Raw genomic sequence first — 25,516 nt, 5'->3', positions numbered from 1 at the left:
GATCACGTGTTCCCCGCTCATTAAGGTAATGAATATTTACCCCCACCTATGGGAGTGGAGTGGGGTGAATACTCATTACCTTAATGAGCGGAGGACACGTGATCGCTCGGGCTGAAGAGCTGCTGGCCCCGGAACGAGATTCAGCGAGGGCGCGCAGGGAAGGTAAGTAGGATGTGCGCTGGAAGCCGGCGGCTGTGGCTGTGTGCACTGTAAGAGAAATGAATAGTCACTGCCAGCGCAGTGACTATTCATTTCTCTTTAGCAGCGGCACAGGCTTTAGCCACAGCCACCGGCACCTGCCTCTGTGACCCGCTGTTCCCCCTCCGTCTTTCTGTGACAATGACTCGTGTATAAGCCGAGGGGGGCATTTTCGGCACAAAAAAAAATATGCTGAAAATCTCGGCTTTATACACTAGTATATACAGCATACTACAATCTATTATATACTCAGCTGCATATTATATACTGTGTTAAGGAATATAGAGCGGTGTATATATTATATAGTGTAGAGATGTGGCAGCAGTGTATATATAGTGTGAATTCCACAATATATACTTAGCGCCACATTATATAAACTTCTCTACACCATATAAACATCTCTACTATATATATATATATATATATATATATATATATATATACAGTATATATATATATATATATATTTTACTAGATGGTGGCCCGATTCTAACGCATCGGGTATTCTAGAATATGCATGTCCACGTAGTATATTGCCCAGCTATGTAGTATATTGCCCAGCTATGTAGTATATTGCCCAGCTACATAGTATATTGCCCAGCTACGTAGTATATTGCCCAGCTACGTAGTATATTGCCCAGCTACGTAGTATATTGCCCAGCCACGTAGTATATTGCCCAGCCACGTAGTATATTGCCCATCCACGTAGTATATTGCCCAGCCACGTAGTATATTGCTCAGCCACGTAGTATATTACCCAGCCACGTAGTATATTGCCCAGCCACGTAGTATATTGCCCAGCCACGTAGTATATTGCCCAGTCACGTAGTATATTGCCCAGCCACATAGTATATTGCCGAGCCACGTAGTATATTGCCCAGCCACGTAGTATATTGCCCAGCCACATAGTATATTGCCCAACCACATAGTATATAGCAGAGCCACGTAGTATATTTCCCAGTCACGTAGTATATTGCCCAGCACAGAGCCACGTAGTATAGAGACTTTAAAAAAACCAAACATATACAGTACTCACCTTCCGAAGGCCCGTTGGAAGTCCTGCTATACTCACCATCCGCCGCCATTCTCGCTCCTCTCCACGCTCCCAAGGCCGCTCAGCTTCAGCTCCCAGGGCTGGTGCGAGCAGGACCTATGATGACGTCGCGGCAGGTCCTTGTCGCACACCAGTGCTGGGACGGGAGCGGAAGCTGCCGCTTGCAATGGAGCGGTCCCGGGAGCGTGGCGAGGAGCGAGAAAGGCGGCGAAGGGTGAGTATAGCAGGTTTTATTTTTATTATTATTATTTTTAACATTATCAATTTTTACTATTGATGCTGCATAGGCAGCATCAATAGTAAATAGTTGGGGACACACAGGGTTAATAGCAGCGGTAACGGAGTGCGTTACACCGTGGGCCGTTACCGCTGCCATTAACCCTGTGTGAGCGGTGAGTGGAGGGGATTATGGAGCGGGCGCCGGGCAGTGAGTGCAGGGGAGCAGGGGAGGGAGTAATCGGACTGTGCCCGTCGCTAATTGGTCGCGGCAGCCATGACAGGCAGCTGCCGAAACCAATCAGCAAATGAATAACCATGACAGAAGGACAGACAGACGGAAGTACCCCTTAGACAATTATGTTTATAGATATATTATATATCTATGTGTGCGCAGCGTCCAAACTGCAGCAAATACGCCACGTGTGCACACAGCCTAATACACTACAGCGGCGCTCAGGTATTTAATTACACTCCATGCGGACATCACATATTGGATCTTTCCTTGGATGAGAGACGATGATGAATTCATTGTCCCAGGAGCATTGCACTGCTGCAGAGTCAGATGGCCACTAACAGCACTCTACAGCAGTCTGTGCAGCAAGGATAGGAGATGTATGGATGTGGTGATGGGCAGTCCGGCTCTTTTTGGTGATCCGGCTCACTCGGCTCTGCTCACCAAAAAAAGCTTCATCACTGATTCACTCTCCCTGTGCTGAGTGACCCAGCACCAGCTAATATCTGCGGTCCCTTTAAGAAAGGATGTATAGCAAGTCAAGCATTGTAAACACTGCTCTAAGTTTCCTCTTCAACTCCTCCCAGCCCCCAGTCAGGTGGGAAGAGAAATCTAAGCAAACACCAGGAGAAAAAAAAACAAAACAGCTCAGCTCCCTGCGGTGAGCCAGCTGCTGTCCTCCACATCAAAGAGCCGACACTTCATCTGGATCCTTCACAAAGGACACATCACTACTTCATTTACCTGCAGGGTGCAGGCACTGGGCAGCAGCCTGGGAATGTGGTAGACACTGGAGTGGACTGTGGGACGGGACCACTATATAGACTAGATCATCATTCAGCCTGCCTGTGTAACGGCTATGGCTGCATCTCTTCCTGCTCGGCCTCAGGGGTCAGACAGGGTTCAGAGGCGTGCTTACGTAGCACGCTGTACACAACACGTCTCTCTGAACCCTGCGTGAACCCTGGCCTGCTCGCACATCCAATCCCAGCGTGCAGCGAGCCATAGCAACGGGGTCTCAGCTTGCTCGCTGTGTGAAGTGTCCAGACACAGCTGTGTGTGGCTGCAAGCAGATAGTCTTGAATAAACAGTTAACAATACATGCTGCACGGAGGAAGGGCGGCCCTGTCTGTTGATAATTAACGGCCCGGGGGGCAAATGCCTCTTTGCCACCTGGCCCAGTCCGCGCCTGATAACAAGCATGAGCATCCCCCTAATACATCTGCTGATGCAAAGTTTGACGCACATAAAGGAGCAGGCGTCTGCAGCCGAGAAAGAGGAAAGCCTTGATGACAGTCAGCCATTGTCTGGTCAGGGCAGTCTACAGGACGAGATAGCGGGCGAAGAGGAGGAGGACGAGGAGGATGATGGGGATGAGCATTTTTTGAATGAGGAAGCTTCTCTGGGGCCAATAGAAACTGTTGGCATTGCAAGGCCGGGTTCAGGTTTTTTGAGGGAGACAAGTGACGTAGATTTGCCTGAAACTGCCCCTCAACCCAGCACAACCGCAGATTTGACAACTGGAACTTTGGCCCACATGGCGGATTATGCCTTGCATATCCTCAAAAGGGACCCACGCATTATTAAAATGATGACCGATGACGATTACTGGTTGGCCTGCCTCCTTGATCCTCGCTATAAAGGCAAATTGCAAAATATCATGCCACATGAGAACCTCGAACAAATATTAGCAACCAAACAAGCAAGTCTTGTAGACTGTTTGATTCAGGCATTCCCAGCACACAGCGCCGGTGATGGTTCTCACACAAGATGCAGGGGGCAAGAGGGCAGAGGTGTTAGAGGTGCACAAATCAGAAGTGGCATTGGACAGAGGGGTTTTCTGACCAGGTTGTGGAGTGATTTCGCAATGACCACAGACAGGACAGGTACTGCAGCATCAATTCAAAGTGACAGGAGACAACATTTGTCCAGTATGGTTACTAACTATTTTTCATCCCTTATCGATGTTCTCCCTCAACCGTCATTCCCATTTGATTACTGGGCATCCAAAATAGACACCTGGCCTGAATTGGCAGAATATGCATTGCAGGAGCTTGCTTGCCCAGCAGCTAGTGTGCTATCAGAAAGAGTATTCAGTGCTGCTGGTTCAATATTGACCAAAAAAAGGACTCGTCTGGCTACCCAAAATGTTAATGATCTAACCTTCATTAAAATGAACCACTCATGGATTTCGAATTATTTTGCCCCACCTTTCCTGGCTGACACCTAGCTTTCCTATAAAAAGATCTTGCTTGTGGACTGGTCTTATTGACTTTTCCAATCTCTGCATACGACATGTTTACACCTCCCTAAATGGGCTAACTCCCCCCACGGGGCCGTGGTCTCGCCACTTGGCGCAAGCACCCGTGAGAGTGCCGTTTGTCTGAAGAGGTGGGTGTGCCCGCTTTTGGTCAACGGCACTGCCACTGGGTCCCTCATAGTACAATAAAGTGTCTCTGGTGGTGGTGGCACGCACCCAACGTCAGACACACCGTTGTAACATGAAGGGCCCTTGGCCTGTACCGCCGGCCACAAGAGAGTTCCCCCCCAGCTCAAACAGTGCTCTACCACTTGCAAAATTATCTCTCACAGCTCCACCAATGTATAGTCTATGCGCTGACATCCTTCAATGCCTGGCACTGACAATACCAATTTGTTGACATGTATGATGCTAGTTAAAATAGTCAGGGTCAGTGTCCTATATTGACACCAGTAAATACTTAGCAGCGCCAAATTACTATGTCTGAAACTCAGCAGAGGAACCCACCCCTGTACCTAAGTATGCCACCTTTTTGTTTTTTGGTTTCGTTGTTTTGCGAGACATTAACATCTATTTATTTTTTAGGAGTACTAACTGTGTCAGACACTCCTTCCAATCGTCCTCCGCTGACCACACCAATGCTGCCTGTGTACCCCTGCAAGATAATTCGAACTGCATTGAGCCTAATTTTTTTTTATTTTAGGCCTACTAAGTCTGTCTGCAGCTCCTCCTTCCAATTGTCCTCCGCTGACCACACCAATGCTGCCTGTGTACCCCTGGAACCTATTTAAAAGTGCATAGAGCCTACTTTTTTTATTGTAGGCCTACTAAGTCTGTCTGAGGTCCATCCTTCCATTTGTCCTCCGCTGAGCACACCAATGCCGACCGTGTACCCATGTAACTTTTTTTCAACCTGCAGTGAGCCAACTTTGTGGTGTAAGGCCTACTAGCAGTGTCTGTCTGCGCCACTTAATACAGCTGTTCTCTAAAAAAAAAAAAAAAAAAGGCTGGTTTTCAGCCTGTCAGAATGATAAAACTGCATTGGGGCCACAAATTTCGTTGTGGTCTACAAACTGATTCTTCCGCTCCTAGGTGTTCTCCTGGTTGCCTTTCCTGAGCTTCAATCTTCAGGCTCTTGTTAAATAGTTTTTTAATGGAACAACTGCAGTGGGGCTACTAGTTTGGTTGGGGCCTACTAACAGTGTCTGCCGCTCCAAGGTGTTCTCCTGGTTGCCTTTCCTGAGCTTCAATCTTCAGGCTCTTGTTAAATAGTTTTTTAATGGAACAACTGCAGTGGGGCTACTAGATGGGTTGGGGCCTACTAACAGTGTCTGCCGCTCCAAGGTGTTCTCCTGGTTGCCTTTCCTGTTATGATAAGGTAATTCAGTACCACAATGGACATAGAGGTCAGAGCACATACAATGACCTGACAATAACCCAAAAACATAGAACGAGCTCTGAGACGTGGGAACTCTGCTGACCGCAATCCCTAATCCTCTCCAACCACACTAGAGGCAGCCGTGGATTGCGCCTAACGCTCCCTATGCAACTCGGCACAGCCTGAGAAACTAGCTAGCCTGAAGATAGAAAATAAGCCTACCTTGCCTCAGAGAAATACCCCAAAGGAAAAGGCAGCCCCCACATGTAATGACTGTGAGTTAAGATGAAAAGACAAACGTAGAGATGAAATAGATTTAGCAAAGTGAGGCCCGACTTTCTGAACAGAGCGAGGATAGGAAAGGTAACTTTGCGGTCAACACAAAACCCTACAAAAACCACGCAAAGGGGGCAAAAAGATCCTCCGTACCGAACTAACGGCACGGAGGTACACCCTCTGCGTCCCAGAGCTTCCAGCAAGCAGAAAAAAACAAATAGACAAGCTGGACAGAAAAAAACAGCAAACAAAATAGCAAAGCGGAACTTAGCTATGCAGAGCAGCAGGCCACAAGAACGATCCAGGAGGAAACAGGTCCAATACTAGAACATTGACTGGAGGCCAGGATCAAGGCACTAGGTGGAGTTAAATAGAGCAGCACCTAACGACTTCACCACATCACCTGAGGAAGGAAACTCAGAAGCCGCAGTACCACTTTCCTCCACCAACGGAAGCTCACAGAGAGAATCAGCCGAAGTACCACTTGTGACCACAGGAGGGAGCTCTGCCACAGAATTCACAACAGTACCCCCCCCTTGAGGAGGGGTCACCGAACCCTCACCAGAGCCCCCAGGACGACCAGGATGAGCCACATGAAAGGCACGAACAAGATCAGGGGCATGGACATCAGAGGCAAAGACCCAGGAATTATCTTCCTGAGCATAACCCTTCCAGTTAACCAGATACTGGAGTTTCCGTCTTGAAACACGAGAATCCAAAATCTTCTCCACAATATACTCCAACTCCCCCTCCACCAAAACCGGGGCAGGAGGATCAACAGATGGAACCATAGGTGCCACGTATCTCCGCAACAATGACCTATGGAATACGTTATGTATGGAAAAAGAATCAGGAAGGATCAGACGAAAAGACACAGGATTAAGAACCTCAGAAATAATATAAGGACCAATGAAACGAGGTTTAAACTTAGGAGAGGAAACCTTCATAGGAATATGACGAGAAGATAACCAAACCAAATCCCCAACACGAAGTCGGGGACCCACACAGCGTCTGCGATTAGCGAAACGTTGAGCCTTCTCCTGGGACAAGGTCAAATTGTCCACTACATGAGTCCAAATCTGCTGCAACCTGTCCACCACAGTATCCACACCAGGACAGTCCGAAGACTCAACCTGCCCTGAAGAGAAACGAGGATGGAACCCAGAGTTGCAGAAAAACGGCGAAACCAAGGTAGCCGAGCTGGCCCGATTATTAAGGGCGAACTCAGCTAAAGGCTAAAAGGACACCCAGTCATCCTGATCAGCAGAAACAAAGCATCTCAGATATGTTTCCAAGGTCTGATTGGTTTGTTTGGTCTGGCCATTAGTCTGAGGATGGAAAGCCGAGGAAAAAGACAAGTCAATGCCCATCCTATCACAAAAGGCTCGCCAAAACCTCGAAACAAACTGGGAACCTCTGTCAGAAACGATATTCTCTGGAATGCCATGTAAACGAGCCACATGCTGGAAGAACAATGGCACCAAATCAGAGGAGGAAGGTAATTTAGACAAGGGTACCAAATGGACCATCTTAGAGAAGCGATCACAGACCACCCAAATGATTGACATCTTTTGAGAGATGGGAAGATCTGAAATAAAATCCATAGAGATATGTGTCCAAGGCCTCTTCGGGACCGGCAAGGGCAAAAGCAACCCACTGGCACGAGAACAGCAGGGCTTAGCCCGAGCACAAATCCCACAGGACTGCACAAAAGAACGCACATCCCGCGACAGAGATGGCCACCAAAAGGATCTAGCCACTAACTCTCTGGTACCAAAGATTCCAGGATGACCAGCCAACACCGAACAATGAACCTCAGAGATAACTTTATTCGTCCACCTATCAGGGAAAAAACAGCTTCTCCGCTGGGCAACGATCAGGTTTATTAGCCTGAAATTTTTGCAGCACCCGCCGCAAATCAGGGGAGATGGCAGACACAATTACTCCCTCTTTGAGGACACCCGCCGGCTCAGATAAACCCGGAGAGTCGGGCACAAAACTCCTAGACAGAGCATCCGCCTTCACATTTTTAGAGCCCGGAAGGTACGAAATCACAAAGTCAAAACGGGCAAAAAACAGCGACCAACGAGCCTGTCTAGGATTTAACCGCTTGGCAGACTCGAGATAAGTCAAGTTCTTATGATCAGTCAAGACCACCACGCGATGCTAAGCTCCATCAAGCCAATGACGCCACTCCTCGAATGCCCACTTCTTGGCCAGCAATTCTCGATTGCCCACATCATAATTTCGCTCAGCAGGCGAAAACTTCCTGGAAAAGAAGGCGCATGGTTTCATCACCGAGCAATCAGAACTTCTCTGCGATAAAACAGCCCCTGCTCCAATCTCAGAAGCATCAACCTCGACCTGGAATGGAAGCGAAACATCTGGTTGACACAACACAGGGGCAGAAGAAAAACGACGCTTCAACTCTTGAAAAGCTTCCACAGCAGCAGAAGACCAATTGACCAAATCAGCACCCTTCTTGGTCAAATCGGTCAATGGTTTAGCAATACTAGAAAAATTGCAGATGAAGCGACGATAAAAATTAGCAAAGCCCAGGAACTTTTGCAGACTTTTCAGAGACGTCGGCTGAGTCCAATCATGGATGGCTTGGACCTTAACAGGGTCCATCTCGATAGTAGAAGGGGAAAAGATGAACCCCAAAAATGAAACCTTCTGAACACCAAAGAGACACTTTGATCCCTTCACAAACAAAGAATTAGCACGCAGGACCTGAAACACCGTTCTGCCCTGCTTCACATGAGACTCCCAATCATCCGAGAAGATCAAAATGTCATCCAAGTACACAATCAGGAATTTATCCAGGTACTCTCGGAAGATGTCATGCATAAAGGACTGAAACACTGATGGAGCATTGGCAAGTCCGAATGGCATTACTAGATACTCAAAATGGCCCTCGGGCGTATTAAATGCAGTTTTCCATTCATCGCCTCGCTTAATACGCACAAGATTATACGCACCACGAAGATCTATCTTGGTGAACCAACTAGCCCCCTTAATCCGAGCAAACAAATCAGATAACAACGGCAAGGGGTACTGAAATTTAACCGTGATCTTATTTAGAAGGCGGTAATCTATACAAGGTCTCAGCGAACCATCCTTCTTGGCTACAAAAAAGAACCCTGCTACCAATGGCGACGATGACGGGCGAATATGCCCCTTCTCCAAGGACTCCTTCACATAACTCCGCATAGCGGCGTGCTCAGGCACAGACAAATTAAACAGTCGACCTTTTGGGAATTTACTACCAGGAATCAAATCGATAGCACAATCACAATCCCTATGCGGAGGTAGGGTATTGGACTTGGGCTCATCAAATACATCCCGGTAATCAGACAAGAACTCTGGAACCTCAGAAGGGGTGGATGACGAAATAGTCAGAAATGGGACATCACCATGTACCCCCTGACAACCCCAGCTGGACACAGACATGGATTTCCAATCTAATACTGGATTATGGACTTGTAGCCATGGCAACCTCAACACGACCACATCATGCAGATTATGCAACACCAGAAAGCGAATAACCTCCTGATGTGCAGGAGCCATGCACATGGTCAGCTGGGTCCAGTACTGAGGCTTATTCTTGGCCAAAGGCATAGCATCAATTCCTCTCAATGGAATAGGACACTGCAAGGGCTCCAAGAAAAACCCACAACGCCTAGCATACTCCAAGTCCATCAAATTCAGGGCAGCGCCTGAATCCACAAATGCCATGACAGAATACGATGACAAAGAGCATATCAAGGTAATGGACAGAAGGAATTTGGACTGTACAGTACCAATGACGGCAGACCTATCGAACCGCTTAGTGCGCTTAGGACAATCAGAGATAGCATGAGCGGAATCACCACAGTAGAAACACAGCCCATTCAGACGTCTGTGTTCCTGCCGTTCAACTCTGGTCAAAGTCCTATTGCACTGCATAGGCTCAGGTCTAAGCTCAGGTAATACCGCCAAATGGTGCACAGATTTACGCTCACGCAAGCGTCGACCGATCTGAATGGCCAAAGACATAGACTCATTCAGACCAGCAGGCATAGGAAATCCCACCATGACATCCTTAAGGGCTTCAGAGAGACCCTTTCTGAAAATAGCTGCGAGCGCACCTTCATTCCATTGAGTGAGTACGGAGCACTTTCTAAATTTCTGACAATATACCTCTATCTCATCCTGACCCTGACACAGAGCCAGCAAATTTTTCTCTGCCTGATCCACTGAATTAGGTTCATCGTACAGCAATCCGAGAGCCAGGAAAAACGCATTGATATTACTTAATGCAGGATCTCCTGACGCAAGAGAAAAAGCCCAGTCCTGAGGGTCGCCACGTAAAAAAGAAATAATGATCCTAACTTGTTGAACTGGGTCACCAGAGGAGCGAGGTTTCAAAGCTAGAAATAGTTTACAATTATTTTTGAAACTCAGAAATTTAGTTCTATCTCCAAAAAACAAATCAGGAATAGGAATTCTCGGTTCTAACATAGAATTCTGAACCACAAAGTCTTGAATATTTTGTACTCTTGCCGTGAGCTGATCCACACATGAAGACAGACCTTTAATGTCCATCGCTACACCTGTGTCCTAAACCACCCAAATGTCTAGGGGAAAAAAAAGGCAAAACACAGTGCAGAGAAAAAAAAATGGTCTCAAAACTTCATTTTTCCATCTATTGAGAATCATTAGTACTTTGGGCCTCCAGTACTGTTATGATAAGGTAATTCAGTACCACAATGGACATAGAGGTCAGAGCACATACAGTGACCTGACAATAACCCAAAAACATAGAACGAGCTCTGAGACGTGGGAACTCTGCTGACCGCAATCCCTAATCCTCTCCAACCACATTAGAGGCAGCCGTGGATTGCGCCTAACGCTCCCTATGCAACTCGGCACAGCCTGAGAAACTAGCTAGCCTGAAGATAGAAAATAAGCCTACCTTGCCTCAGAGAAATACCCCAAAGGAAAAGGCAGCCCCCACATGTAATGACTGTGAGTTAAGATGAAAAGACAAACGTAGAGATGAAATAGATTTAGCAAAGTGAGGCCCGACTTTCTGAAAAGAGCGAGGATAGGAAAGGTAACTTTGCGCTCAACACAAAACCCTACAAAAACCACGCAAAGGGGGCAAAAAGATCCCCCGTACCGAACTAACGGCACGGAGGTACACCCTCTGCGTCCCAGAGCTTCCAGCAAGCAGAAAAAAAAAAGAAATAGACAAGCTGGACAGAAAAAAACAGCAAACAAAATAGCAAAGCGGAACTTAGCTATGCAGAGCAGCAGGCCACAGGAACGATCCAGGAGGAAACAGGTCCAATACTAGAACATTGACTGGAGGCCAGGATCAAGGCACTAGGTGGAGTTAAATAGAGCAGCACCTAACGACTTCACCACATCACCTGAGGAAGGAAACTCAGAAGCCGCAGTACCACTTTCCTCCACCAACGGAAGCTCACAGAGAGAATCAGCCGAAGTACCACTTGTGACCACAGGAGGGAGCTCTGCCATAGAATTCACAACACTTTCCTAAGCTTCAATCTTCAGGCTCTTGTTAAATAGTTTTTTAATGGAACAACTGCAGTGGGGCTACTAGTTTGGTTGGGGCCTACTAACAGTGTCTGCCACTCCAAGGTGTTCTCCTGGTTGCCTTTCCTGAGCTTCATTCTTCAGGCTCTTGTTAAATAGTTTTTTAATCGAACAACTGCAGTGGGGCTACTAGTTGGGTTGGGGCCTACTAACAGTGTCTGCCGCTCCAAGGTGTTCTCCTGGTTGCCTTTCCTGAGCTTCAATCTTCAGGCTCTTGTTAAATTGTTTTTTAATGGAACAACTGCAGTGGGGCTACTAGATGGGTTGGGGCCTACTAACAGTGTCTGCCGCTCCAAGGTGTTCTCCTGGTTGCCTTTCCTAAGCTTCAATCTTCAGGCTCTTGTTAAATAGTTTTTTAATGGAACAACTGCAGTGGGGCTACTAGTTTGGTTGGGGCCTACTACCAGTGTCTGCTGCTCCAAGGTGTTCTTCTGGTTGCCTTTCCTGAGCTTCAATCTTCAAGCTCTTGTTAAATAGTTTTTTAATGGAACAACTGCAGTGGGGCTACTTGTTGGGTTGGGTGTTGTGAATTCTGCTTTTGGGCTCCCTCCGGTGGTTGTAGGTGGTAATGCAGTTGTCTCTGGGCTGCAGTTCTGGACAGGTGTATCTGCTGATTGCAATTCTGACTGGGGTATTTAGGTTTGCAGGACTCATTAGTCCTTGCCAGTTGTCAATATTTCTTGGGAAGTGTTGGATCTCTAGCTGGCTTCTCCTGCTTAGCTGCCAATTCAGCAAAGATAAGTGTCTGTTTCTTTTTCTATGGCACATAAGCTGTGTGCTTGTTTTTTGATTGTATTCCTGCTCTGAGTTTAGTAGTCTCTGGAGTTTCAGATATACGTTCCACGTCTTTAGTTAGATGGAGGAATTTTTTGTATAATCTGCTGTGGATATTTTTGGAAGGGTTGTAATACTGACCACACAGAACTCTGTCCTATCCTTTCCTATTTTAGCTAGAGTGGCCTCTTGTGCTAAATCCTGTTTTCTGACTGTGTGTGTCTTTCCTCTCCTACTCACAGCCAATATTTGTGGGGGGCTGCCTATCCTTTGGGGTTCTGCTCTGAGGCAAGGTAGTATTCCTATTTCCATCTTTAGGGGTATTTAGTCCTCCGGCTGTGACAAGGTGTCTAGGGCTTGTTAGGTACACCCCACGGCTACTTCTAGTTGCGGTGTTAAGATCAGGATTTGCGGTCAGTATAGTTACCACCTACTCCAGTGAAAGTTTTCAGGCTGCTCCAAGATCACCGGATCATAACAGTTGGGGCCTACTAACAGTGTCTGCCGCTCCAAGGTGTTCTCCTGGTTGCGATTCCTGAGCTTCAATCTTCAGGCTCTTGTTAAATTTTTTTTTAATCGAACAACTGCAGTGGGGCTACTAGTTGGGTTGGGGCCTACTAACAGTGTTTGCTGCTCCAAGGTGTTCTCCTGGTTGCCTTTCCTGAGCTTCAATCTTCAGGCTCTTGTTAAATAGTTTTTTAATGGAACAACTGCAGTGGGGCTACTAGTTGGGTTGGGGCCTACTACCAGTGTCTGCCACTCCAATTTGTTCTCCTGTTCTCCTGGTTGCCTTTCCTGAGCTTCAATCTTCAGGCTCTTGTTAAACAGTTTTTTAATGGAACAACTGCAGTGGGGCTAGTACTTGGGTTGGGGCCTACTAACAGTGTCTGCCGCTCCAAGGTGTTCTCCTGGTTGCCTTTCCTGAGCTTCAATCTTCAGGCACTCGTTAAATAGTTTTTTAATGGAACAACTGCAGTGGGGCTACTACTTGGGTTGGGGCCTACTAACAGTGTCTGCCGCTCCAAGGTGTTCTCCTGGTTGCCTTTCCTGAGCTTCAATCTTCAGGCTCTTGTTAAATTGTTTTTTAATGGAACAACTGCAGTGGGGCTACTACTTGGGTTGGGGCCTACTAACAGTGTCTGCCGCTCCAAAGTGTTCTCCTGGTTGCCTTTCCTGAGCTTTAATCTTCAGGCTCTTGTTAAATTGTTTTTTAATGGAACAACTGCAGTGGGGCTACTACTTGGGTTGGGGCCTAGTAACAGTGTCTGCCGCTCCAAGGTGTTCTCCTGGTTGCCTTTCCTGAGCTTCAATCTTCAGTCTCTTGTTAAATTGTTTTTTAATGGAACAACTGCAGTGGGGCTAGTACTTGGTTTGGGGCCTACTACCAGTATCTGCCGCTCCAAGGTGTTCTCCTGGTTGCCTTTCCTGAGCTTCAATCTTCAGGCTCTCGTTAAATAGTTTTTTAATGGAACAATTGCAGTGGGGCTAGTACTTGGGTTGGGGCCTACTGTGAATTCCGTTCTGGAGCTCCCTCCTGTGGTTGCTAATGGTATTTTTGTGAGTTCTGCCGTTGGGCTCCCTCTGGTGGTTTCAAGTGGAACTACTGCTTCTTTAGGTAGCTGTAGCAGCTGCCTTCACTAATCACCTTGCCTGGGTTTGTTATTTAAACCTGCTCTGGGCTTTAGTTCATGCCTGCTGTCAATGTTCTTGGTTGGACTTGTTCTCTCCTTGGATTTCTCATATGGCCAGTCCTTGTCTGCAAAAGATAAGTTTTTGCTAGTTTTTGTTTGTCCATTTGTTTGCTCGGATTAAGGGTGCCAGTGTTAGGTCTCGAGTTCCCGCTTCTGCACAGGGGGAATCTCGAGCCGTCTCCGCTGCGGTCTCCCATTCTTGTCAAGCCGCAGTGAAGTCTGCTCAGCAAGGACGACGGTCCCAGCGTCTTGCTCGGTCTCACTCTGTACAGAGAGTTACTGCTGCTTCTTCAGCCCCTGCCATTAAAGCCAGTGCTGGTCAGCGGCGAGCGGACTTCTCTGGGACTAAGTCCTTGTCTGCGCACTCTGAGCATGCCCAGGGCAGGATCTCCCGTTGGAGATCGAGGGTCATGTGCCCAGGCTCTGCAGCACGTTCCATTGGTCCTCTTGGCAGGTCTTGGAAGGGCAAAGTTTCTGTGGCCACTTCCTGTGCTGCAGCTATATAAACTGCGCATGACCGCACGGCCATGCGCTAGTATATTATTATGTGGTGTGTGTGTAGATGGATGTATGTCGAAGGATGAAAGCTCCTAAGTATCCCTCCCTAGAGTTGTTGTCTGCTCGCGGATGATGGTAGCTCTTTAGCGCCCGACTAACCATCTGCACGATACACACTTCACAGCATCCTTTTGCTGTGTCCGCCAGTACGGCACCATGCGCTTGCCTTGCGCTTTCCATTCCCAAGTCTGGGTGGTTAGTGGCGTCCATCAGTGCGGCATAGCACGCACTCTTGTGCTCATATTATTATAAGGTTCTTTATACACCTAGTTTCGGTGTTGTGCCAGCAAGGGTCTAATCGGACTTCTATCCCAGCTGGGATATAGTTCGCTGACTACTTGCTCGCGCTCTAAGTGTGGTACCGCGGTTCTGTGACGCTAACAGGATCGCTTTCTTCACACTGGGTGAGGTTTAACCCACGTGTATACTTTTGAGTACCGCCATATAGTCAGCCATTTACTAGCAGCAGGTTTTACCTGCACAGTGGACCCCGGACTGCGAACGCATCCACATCATCTTTCTTGGTGCGTTCCGCCAGTCCTAACATTATACTAGTGCCAGGGTCTGGCTAGTAATTGCGGACAAACAGCAATCTCTGCGGTATATCCAGCAGCTGGAGGGTAGGTTGGCGGCTCTCGAGAGCGCAACCTCAGCTGTGGATCTCACCGCAGTTGCTGTACAGGCTGCCAGCGTGGCTGCAGCAAATATGTCCATCGCCACCCCTGTTCCGACATTTTCTCGCCTCCCGCTGCCAGAAAAATTTTCTGGTGATAGCAAATCTTGTAGGGGATTCGTGAGTCAGTGCTCTATTCACCTCGAGCTCCTGGCTGCACGTTTTCCCACAGAGCGGGCTAAGGTGGGATTCATAGTCTCTCTCTTGTCGGGCAGGGCGTTGGAATGGGCTACGCTGCTATGGGAGCGTGGCTATCATGTGGTGCAGAGTGCTCCTCTGTTCCTGTGCACTCTGAGACAGGTCTTTTCTGGACCTAAAGTCACCCATGATACTGCGCTTCAACTGCTGGCATTAACTCAGGGTGAGTCCTTGGTCAGTCATTTTGCCGTCCAATTCCGCACTTTAGCATCCGAGCTAGATTGGTCGGATAAAGCCCTTATCCCCATATTTTGGAGGGGTCTGGCTGACCACGTAAAGGACGCTCTGTGTTGTGATAGGCAATTCAGTATCACAATGGACATAGCGGTCAGAGCACATACAGTGATCTGACAATAACCCAAAATAATAGAACGAGCTCTGAGACGTGGGAACTCTGCAGACCGCAATCCCTAATCCTCTCCAAACAACACTAGAGGCAGCCGTGGATTGCGCCTAACTCTGCCTATGCAACTCGGCACAGCCTGAGAAACTAACTAGCCTGAAGATAGAAAATAAGCCTACCTTGCCTCAGAGAAATACCCCAAAGGAAAAGGCAGCCCCCCACATATAATGACTGTGAGTTAAGATGAAAAGTCAAACGTAGGGATGAAATAGATTCAGCAAAGTGAGGCCCGACTTTCTTAACAGAGCGAGGATAGGAAAGATGACTTTGCGGTCTACACAAAACCCTAAAGAAAACCACGCAAAGGGGGCAAAAAGACCCTCCGTACCGAACTAACGGCACGGAGGTACACCCTTTGCGTCCCAGAGCTACCAGCAAAACAATTAGACAAGCTGGACAGAAAAAATAGCAAACAAAAAGCAAAGAAGAACTTAGCTATGCAGAGCAGCAGGCCACAGGAATGATCCAGGGAAAAACAAGTCCAACACTGGAACATTGACAGGAAGCATGGATCAAAGCATTAGGTGGAGTTAAGTAGAGAAGCACCTAACGACCTCACCAGATCACCTGAGGGAGGAAACTCAGAAGCCGCAGTACCACTTTCCTCCACAAACGGAAGCTCCCAGAGAGAATCAGCCGAAGTACCACTTGTGACCACAGGAGGGAGCTCTGCCACAGAATTCACAACAGTACCCCCCCCTTGAGGAGGGGTCACCGAACCCTCACCAGAGCCCCCAGGACGACCAGGATGAGCCACATGAAAGGCACGAACAAGATCGGGAGCATGGACATCAGAGGCAAAAACCCAGGAATTATCTTCCTGAGCATAACCCTTCCATTTAACCAGATACTGGAGTTTCCGTCTTGAAACACGAGAATCCAAAATCTTCTCCACAATATACTCCAATTCCCCCTCCACCAAAACCGGGGCAGGAGGGTCAACAGATGGAACCATAGGTGCCACGTATCTCCGCAACAATGACCTATGGAATACGTTATGTATGGAAAAAGAATCTGGGAGGGTCAGACGAAAAGACACAGGATTCAGAACCTCAGAAATCCTATACGGACCAATGAAAAGAGGTTTAAACTTAGGAGAGGAAACCTTCATAGGAATATGATGAGAAGATAACCAAACCAGATCCCCAACACGAAGTCGGGGACCCACACGGCGTCTGCGATTAGCGAAACGTTGAGCCTTCTCCTGGGACAAGGTCAAATTGTCCACTACATGAGTCCAAATCTGCTGCAACCTGTCCACCACAGTATCCACACCAGGACAGTCCGAAGACTCAACCTGTCCTGAAGAGAAACGAGGATGGAACCCAGAATTGCAGAAAAATGGCGAAACCCAGGTAGCCGAGCTGGCCCGATTATTAAGGGCGAACTCAGCCAAAGGCAAAAAGGACACCCAGTCATCCTGATCGGCAGAAACAAAGCATCTCAGATAGGTTTCCAAGGTCTGATTGGTTCGTTCGGTCTGGCCATTAGTCTGAGGATGGAAAGCCGAGGAAAAAGACAAGTCAATGCCCATCCTACCACAAAAGGCTCGCCAAAACCTCGAAACGAAACAAACTGGGAACCTCTGTCAGAAACGATATTCTCTGGAATGCCATGCAAATGAACCACATGCTGGAAGAACAATGGCACCAAATCAGAGGAGGAAGGCAATTTAGACAAGGGTACCAGATGGACCATCTTAGAAAAGCGATCACAGACCACCCAAATGACTGACATCTTTTGAGAAACGAGACGATCTGAAATAAAATCCATAGAGATATGTGTCCAAGGCCTCTCCGGGACCGGCAAGGGCAAAAGCAACCCACTGGCACGAGAACAGCAGGACTTAGCCGGAGCACAAATCCCACAGGACTGCACAAAAGTACGCACATCCCGCGACAGAGATGGCCACCAAAAGGATCTAGCCACTAACTCTCTGGTACCAAAGATTCCAGGATGACCAGCCAACACCGAACAATGAACCTCAGAGATAACTTTATTCGTCCACCTATCAGGGACAAACAGTTTCTCCGCTGGACAACGATCAGGTTTATTAGCCTGAAATTTTTGCAGCACCCGCCGCAAATCAGGGGAGATGGCAGACACAATTACTCCTTCCTTGAGGATACCCGCCGGCTCAGATAAACCCGGAGAGTCGGGCACATAACTCCTAGACAGAGCATCCGCCTTCACATTTTTAGAGCCCGGAAGGTACGAAATCACAAAGTCAAAACGTGCAAAAAACAGCGACCAACGAGCCTGTCTAGAATTCAAATGCTTAGCAGACTCGAGATAAGTCAAGTTCTTATGATCAGTCAATACCACCACGCGATGCTTAGCTCCTTCAAGCCAATGACGCCACTCCTCGAATGCCCATTTCATGGCCAGCAACTCTCGGTTGCCCACATCATCATTTCGCTCAGCAGGCGAAAACTTCCTGGAAAAAAAAGCGCATGGTTTCATCACTGAGCAATCATAACCTCTCTGCGACAAAACAGCCCCTGCTCCAATCTCAGAAGCATCAACCTCGACCTGGAACGGAAGAGAAACATCTGGTTGACACAACAGAGGGGCAGAAGAAAAACGACGCTTCAACTCTTGAAAAGCTTCCACAGCAGCAGAAGACCAATTGACCAAATCAGCACCCTTCTTGGTCAAATCGGTCAATGGGATTGGCAATACTAGAAAAATTGCAGATGAAGCGACGATAAAAATTAGCAAAGCCCAGGAACTTTTGCAGACTTTTAAGAGATGTCGGCTGAGTCCAATCATGGATGGCTTGGACCTTAACAGGATCCATCTCGATAGTAGAAGGGGAAAAGATGAACCCCAAAAATGAAACCTTCTGCACACCAAAGAGACACTTTGATCCCTTCACAAACAAAGAATTAGCACGCAGGACCTGAAAAACCGTTCTGACCTGCTTCACATGAGACTCCCAATCATCCGAGAAGATCAAAATGTCATCCAAGTACACAATCAGGAATTTATCCAGGTACTCTCGGAAGATGTCATGCATAAAGGACTGAAACACTGATGGAGCATTGGCAAGTCCGAATGGCATCACTAGATACTCAAAATGACCCTCGGGCGTATTAAATGCAGTTTTCCATTCATCGCCTCGCCTGATTCGCACCAGATTATGCGCACCACGAAGATCTATCTTGGTGAACCAACTAGCCCCCTTAATCCGAGCAAACAAATCAGATAACAATGGCAAGGGGTACTGAAATTTAACAGTGATCTTATTAAGAAGGCGGTAATCGATACAAGGTCTCAGCGAACCATCCTTCTTGGCTACAAAAAAGAACCCTGCTCCTAATGGCGACGATGACGGGCGAATATGCCCCTTCTCCAGGGATTCCTTCACATAACTGCGCATAGCGGTGTGCTCAGGCACGGATAAATTAAACAGTCGACCTTTTGGGAATTTACTACCAGGAATCAAATTGATAGCACAATCCCTATGCGGAGGTAGGGCATCGGACTTGGGCTCATCAAATACATCCCGGTAATCAGACAAGAACTCTGGAACCTCAGAAGGGGTGGATGACGAAATTGACAGAAATGGAACATCACCATGTACCCCCTGACAACCCCAGCTGGACACCGATATGGATTTCCAATCCAATACTGGATTATAGGCTTGTAGCCATGGCAACCCCAACACGACCACATCATGCAGATTATGCAACACCAGAAAGCGAATAACCTCCTGATGTGCAGGAGCCATGCACATGGTCAGCTGGGTCCAGTATTGAGGCTCATTCTTGGCCAATGGCGTAGCATCAATTCCTCTCAATGGAATAGGACACTGCAAGGGCTCCAAGAAAAACCCACAACGCTTAGCATATTCCAAGTCCATCAAATTCAGGGCAGCGCCTTAATCCACAAACGCCATGACAGAATACGATGACAAAGAGCAGATCAAGGTAACGGACAGAAGAAATTTTGACTGTACTGTACCAATGGTGGCAGACCTAGCGAACCGCTTAGTGCGCTTAGGACAATCAGAGATAGCATGAGTGGAATCACCACAGTAGAAACACAGCCCATTCAGACGTCTGTGTTCTTGCCGTTCAACTCTGGTCATAGTCCTATCGCACTGCATAGACTTAGGTTTAATCTCAGGTAATACCGCCAAATGGTGCACAGATTTACGCTCGCGCAAGCGTCGACCGATCTGAATGGCCAAAGACATAGACTCATTCAAACCAGCAGGCATAGGAAATCCCACCATGACATCCTTAAGGGCTTCAGAGAGACCCTTTCTGAATATAGCTGCCAGCGCAGATTCATTCCATTGAGTGAGAACGGACCACTTTCTAAATTTCTGACAATATACCTCTATCTCATCCTGAGCCTGACAAAGAGCCAGCAAATTTTTTTCTGCCTGATCCACTGAATTAGGCTCATCGTACAGCAATCCAAGCGCCAGGAAAAACGCATCGATATTACTTAATGCAGGATCTCCTGACGCAAGAGAAAATGCCCAGTCCTGATGGTCGCCACGCAAAAAAGAAATGACGATCCTAACCTGTTGAACTGGGTCACCAGAGGAGCGAGGTTTCAAAGCCAGAAATAGTTTACAATTATTTTTGAAACTCAGAAATTTAGTTCTATCTCCAAAAAACAAATCTGGAATAGGAATTCTCGGTTCTAACAAAGAATTCTGAACCACAAAATCTTGAATATTTTGAACTCTTGCCGTGAGCTGATCCACACATGAAGACAGACCTTTAATGTCCATTGCTACACCTGTGTCCTGAACCACCCAAATGTCTAGGGGAAAAAAAAGGCAACACACAGTGCAAAGAAAAAAAAATGGTCTCAGAACTTCTTTTTTCCCTCTATTGAGAATCATTAGCTCTTTTGGCTTCCTGTACTGTTGTGATAGGCAATTCAGTATCACAATGGACATAGCGGTCAGAGCACATACAGTGATCTGACAATAACCCAAAATAATAGAACGAGCTCTGAGACGTGGGAACTCTGCAGACCGCAATCCCTAATCCTCTCCAAACAACACTAGAGGCAGCCGTGGATTGCGCCTAACTCTGCCTATGCAACTCGGCACAGCCTGAGAAACTAACTAGCCTGAAGATAGAAAATAAGCCTACCTTGCCTCAGAGAAATACCCCAAAGGAAAAGGCAGCCCCCCACATATAATGACTGTGAGTTAAGATGAAAAGACAAACGTAGGGATGAAATAGATTCAGCAAAGTGAGGCCCGACTTTCTTAACAGAGCGAGGATAGGAAAGATGACTTTGCGGTCTACACAAAACCCTAAAGAAAACCACGCAAAGGGGGCAAAAAGACCCTCCGTACCGAACTAACGGCACGGAGGTACACCCTTTGCGTCCCAGAGCTACCAGCAAAACAATTAGGCAAGCTGGACAGAAAAAATAGCAAACAAAAAGCAAAGAAGAACTTAGCTATGCAGAGCAGCAGGCCACAGGAATCATCCAGGGAAAAACAAGTCCAACACTGGAACATTGACAGGAAGCATGGATCAAAGCGTTAGGTGGAGTTAAGTAGAGAAGCACCTAACGACCTCACCAGATCACCTGAGGGAGGAAACTCAGAAGCCGCAGTACCACTTTCCTCCACAAACGGAAGCTCCCAGAGAGAATCAGCCGAAGTACCACTTGTGACCACAGGAGGGAGCTCTGCCACAGAATTCACAACAGCTCTGACCACTAGGGAGATTCCTGCCACACTGGAGGAGTTAATAACTGTCTCCACTCGAATTGACCTCCGTTTTAACGAGCGGAGGTTAGAGCGAGCCCAGTGTAGGCAGAGGTTTCGGCTGGCTCCTACCTTCGCCAAACCTCTGGAATCTCCGGTCCTGGTTTCTGAGTCACTTGAGACCAGGGGAGTGTCACAAGCGGGATCTAAGTCCCGGACCGCTTGTGCACTCAAGGTCTGTCATGTTTGCCAGCAGTCAGGACATCTAGCCACCAGATGTCCCCAGCGGTCGAGGAAATGTCAGCGTCTAGTGGTAGTCGGTGGAGGTACACTAGACACGGCGACGTTTGCCTCTAAATTGTCCTTTAAGGGGACAATTACTATTGGCTCATTCTCCCATTCGGTAGAGCTCTGCGTGGATTCTGGGGCGGAGGGCAATTTTATGTCTTCTGCCTTCGCCCAACGTCACGCAATACCCCTGGTTATGTTAGCTCAACCAGTAACGGTACGAGTGGTGAATGGGTCGACACTGCCCTCACAGATAACACACCAGACCATCCCTTTTACTCTGTCCATGTCGCCATCTCATCAAGAGATTATTTCTCTGCTCGTCATTCCGGAAGGAATTGACGAGGTCCTGTTGGGAATACCTTGGCTACGGTACCACTCTCCTCATATTGAGTGGTCCTCAGGCAGAATTCTGGGATGGGGTGAATCTTGTGGGGGTAGGTGTCAGAGGGAGTGTGTTCAGGTTGCTACAACAGAGGTACCCGCAGATCTATCCTCTCTCCCCAAGCAGTATTGGTCTTATGCAGACGTGTTCTCCAAAAAGGCGGCGGAGATTCTTCCGCCCCATCGCCCCTATGACTGTCCTATTGAGCTCTTGCCTGGTGCTGAGCCTCCTCGGGGTCGAGTTTATCCGCTATCTCTCCCGGAGACGGAGGCAATGTCACAGTACGTCCAGTAAAATCTGGCAAGAGGATTCATTAGGAAGTCAGTGTCTCCTGCCGGGGCAGGGTTCTTCTTCGTGCAGAAGAAGAGTGGGGAATTGCGTCCATGCATAGACTACAGGGGTCTTAATGCCATCCCCGTTAAGAATAAATATCCCTTGCCTTTGATATCTGAGCTATTCGATAGGCTCCGGGGAGCAAGGGTATTTACTAAATTAGATCTGCGGGGTGCTTACAACCTGATTCGCATCCGTGAGGGGGACGAATGGAAAATGGCCTTTAATACCAGGGATGGGCACTATGAATATCTGGTGATGCCCTTCGGGTTCTGTAATGCCCCAGCCGTTTTCCAAGACTTTGTGAATGATATCTTCCGGGATATGCTTTCCACCTCGGTCGTAGTCTATCTGGATGATATTCTCATCTACTCTCCAGATATTGACTCCCACCGGAGAGATGTTTGCAAAGTCTTCGACCTCCTACGGGCAAACTCCCTCTATGCCAAGTTGGAGAAGTGTATGTTTGAGCAGGAGTCCTTACCTTTCCTAGGCTACAACATCTCTGCCCAGGGATTGGCTATGGATCCTGCCAAACTACAGGCTGTGATGGACTGGCAGGAACCCCATTCTCTTAAAGCGGTGCAGCGCTTTATGGGGTTCATCAATTATTATCGCCAGTTCATTCCGCACTTCTCAACTTTGGTAGGTCCCTTGGTTGCCCTTACCAAGAAGGGGGTGAATCCCAAATTATGGTCTGAGGAGGTCTCCAAGGCCTTTATCTCTATAAAGTCGCACTTCGCTAGCGCTCCCATTCTACATCGCCCCGATGTTGATAAGCCATTTATCATGGAGGTGGATGCCTCTTCTGTTGGTGCTGGATCAGTCCTCTTCCAAAAGGATGCTCAAGGTCGGAAGCACCCTTGCTTCTTTTTCTCCAAGACCTTCTCACCAGCAGAGAGGAATTATTCCATCGGGGATAGGGAGTTGCTAGCCATGAAGTTGGCTTTCTCGGAGTGGAGACACCTCTTGGAAGGAGCACATTTTCCTTTCCAAGTCTTCACAGACCATAAAAATTTGGTGTACCTGCAGACAGCCCAGCGGTTGAATTCTCGCCAGGCCAGATGGTCCTTATTCTTCTCCCGGTTTCATTTCACCCTCCATTTTCTTTCTGGGGAGAAGAACATACGGGCCGACGCTCTCTCTCGCTCCGTTGTGTCTTTTGCGGAGGAGGAGGAGGAGCCTCGGCTTATTGTCCCCACCGAGAGCTTGAGAACTGTGGCCCCGGTTTCGCTAGAGTCTGTGCCCCCGGGCAAGACTTTTGTTCCTTCCAGTCTGCGACCGGAGGTTCTCTCTTGGGCACACTCGTCCAGGGTGGGTGGACATTTTGGTACCAAAAGGACATCTGAGTTACTGGCGAGGACATACTGGTGGCCGCATATGGCTCGTGATGTCGCCGAGTATGTTCGGGCGTGTGTCTCTTGCGCCAAGAACAAGACTCCTCGGCAACGGCCTGCTGGGTTGCTTTACCCTCTGCCGGTGGCAGACAGGCCCTGGGAGATGGTCGGGATGGACTTTGTGGTGGGCTTACCCAAGTCTCGTAATTGCACCATTATCTGGGTGATCACCGATCATTTTTCCAAAATGGTGCACCTGGTGCCTCTTCCACGGCTACCTTCTGCACGGGCGTTGGCTGTTCTATTCATCAAGCATATCTTTCACCTACACGGTATGCCAGACAAAATTGTTAGTGACCGGGGTCCCCAATTTGCGTCTCGATTCTGGAGAGAGCTTTGTCGTCTACTCAGTATTGAGTTGAATCTCTCTTCGGCATATCATCCCGAGACGAATGGGTTGGTAGAGAGGGCCAATCAGACCTTGGTCACATATTTACGACATTTTGTTTCGGCCAGGCAGGATGACTGGGCATCCTTGTTACCGTGGGCAGAGTTTGCAATTAACAATGCCGTAGCCGACTCCACCGGTCAGACTCCATTCCTCCTAAATTACGGCCAGCATCCGCGTGTTCCTGTGCCCATGCCTGTGTCTTCCGATGACTCCAGGGTGGCAGACTGGGCTGTGGAGGCACGGGACATTTGGGACCGCACGCAGGATGCCATTCGGGTCTCCAAGGAGAGAATGAGATTCTCCGCCGATGTTCATCGGCGTCCCGCTCCGACCTTTGCTCCTGGCGATTTGGTGTGGCTCTCCGCCCGTAACATCAGGCTGCGAGTTGAGTCCACTAAGTTTGCTCCTCGCTACTTGGGACCTTTCAAAGTTCTCGAACAGGTTAATCCTGTGGTTTACCATCTGGCTCTTCCTCCACGCTTGGGTATCACCGACACCTTTCACGTGTCCCTCTTGAAACCCGTATACATGTCCCGGTTTTCCGAGTCATCTGCCGGGACATCGGGTTCGTCTACGGACGACTATGAGGTGAACGCTATTTTGGGTTGCAAGGTGGTACGCGGCAAAAAGTTCTATCTGGTGGATTGGAAGGGTTATGGCCCAGAGGATAGGTCATGGGAGCCTGCTGAAAACATTCGGGCCCCACAGCTCATTGCTGCCTTCGAGTGTAGCGAGGCCCAAGGAGGGGGGGCCCTAGGAGGGGAAGTAATGTTAGGTCTCGAGTTCCCGCTTCTGCACAGAGGGAATCTCGAGACGTCTCCGCTGCGGTCTCCCATTCTTGTCCAGCCGCAGTGAAGTCTGCTCAGCAAGGACGACGGTCCCAGCGTCTTGCTCGGTCTCACTCTGTACAGAGAGTTACTGCTGCTTCTTCAGCCCCTGCCATTAAAGCCAGTGCTGGTCAGCGGCGAGAGGACTTCTCTGGGACTTAGTCCTTGTCTGCGCACACTGAGCATGCCCAGGGCAGGATCTCCCGTTGGAGATCGAGGGTCATGTGCTCAGGCTCTGCAGCACGTTCCATTGGTCCTCTTGGCAGGTCTTGGAAGGGCAAAGTTTCTGTGGCCACTTCCTGTGCTGCAGCTATATAAACTGCGCATGACCGCACGGCCATGCGCTAGTATATTATTATGTGGTGTGTGTGTAGATGGATGTATGTCGAAGGATGAAAGCTCCTAAGTATCCCTCCCTAGAGTTGTTGTCTGCTCGCGGATGATGGTAGCTCTTTAGCGCCCGACTAACCACCTGCACGATACACACTTCACAGCGTCCTTTTGCTGTGTCCACCAGTACGGCGCCATGCGCTTGCCTTGCGCTTTCCATTCCCAAGTCTGGGTGGTTAGTGGCGTCCGTCAGTGCGGCATAGCACGCACTCTTGTGCTCATATTATTATAAGGTTCTTTATACACCTAGTTTCGGTGTTGTGCCAGCAAGGGTCTAATCGGACTTCTATCCCAGCTG

Source organism: Ranitomeya imitator, chromosome 4 (assembly GCF_032444005.1).
Source record: "Ranitomeya imitator isolate aRanImi1 chromosome 4, aRanImi1.pri, whole genome shotgun sequence".
Classification (NCBI taxonomy): domain Eukaryota; kingdom Metazoa; phylum Chordata; class Amphibia; order Anura; family Dendrobatidae; genus Ranitomeya; species Ranitomeya imitator.
Note: the sequence above shows the minus strand (reverse complement) of the source record.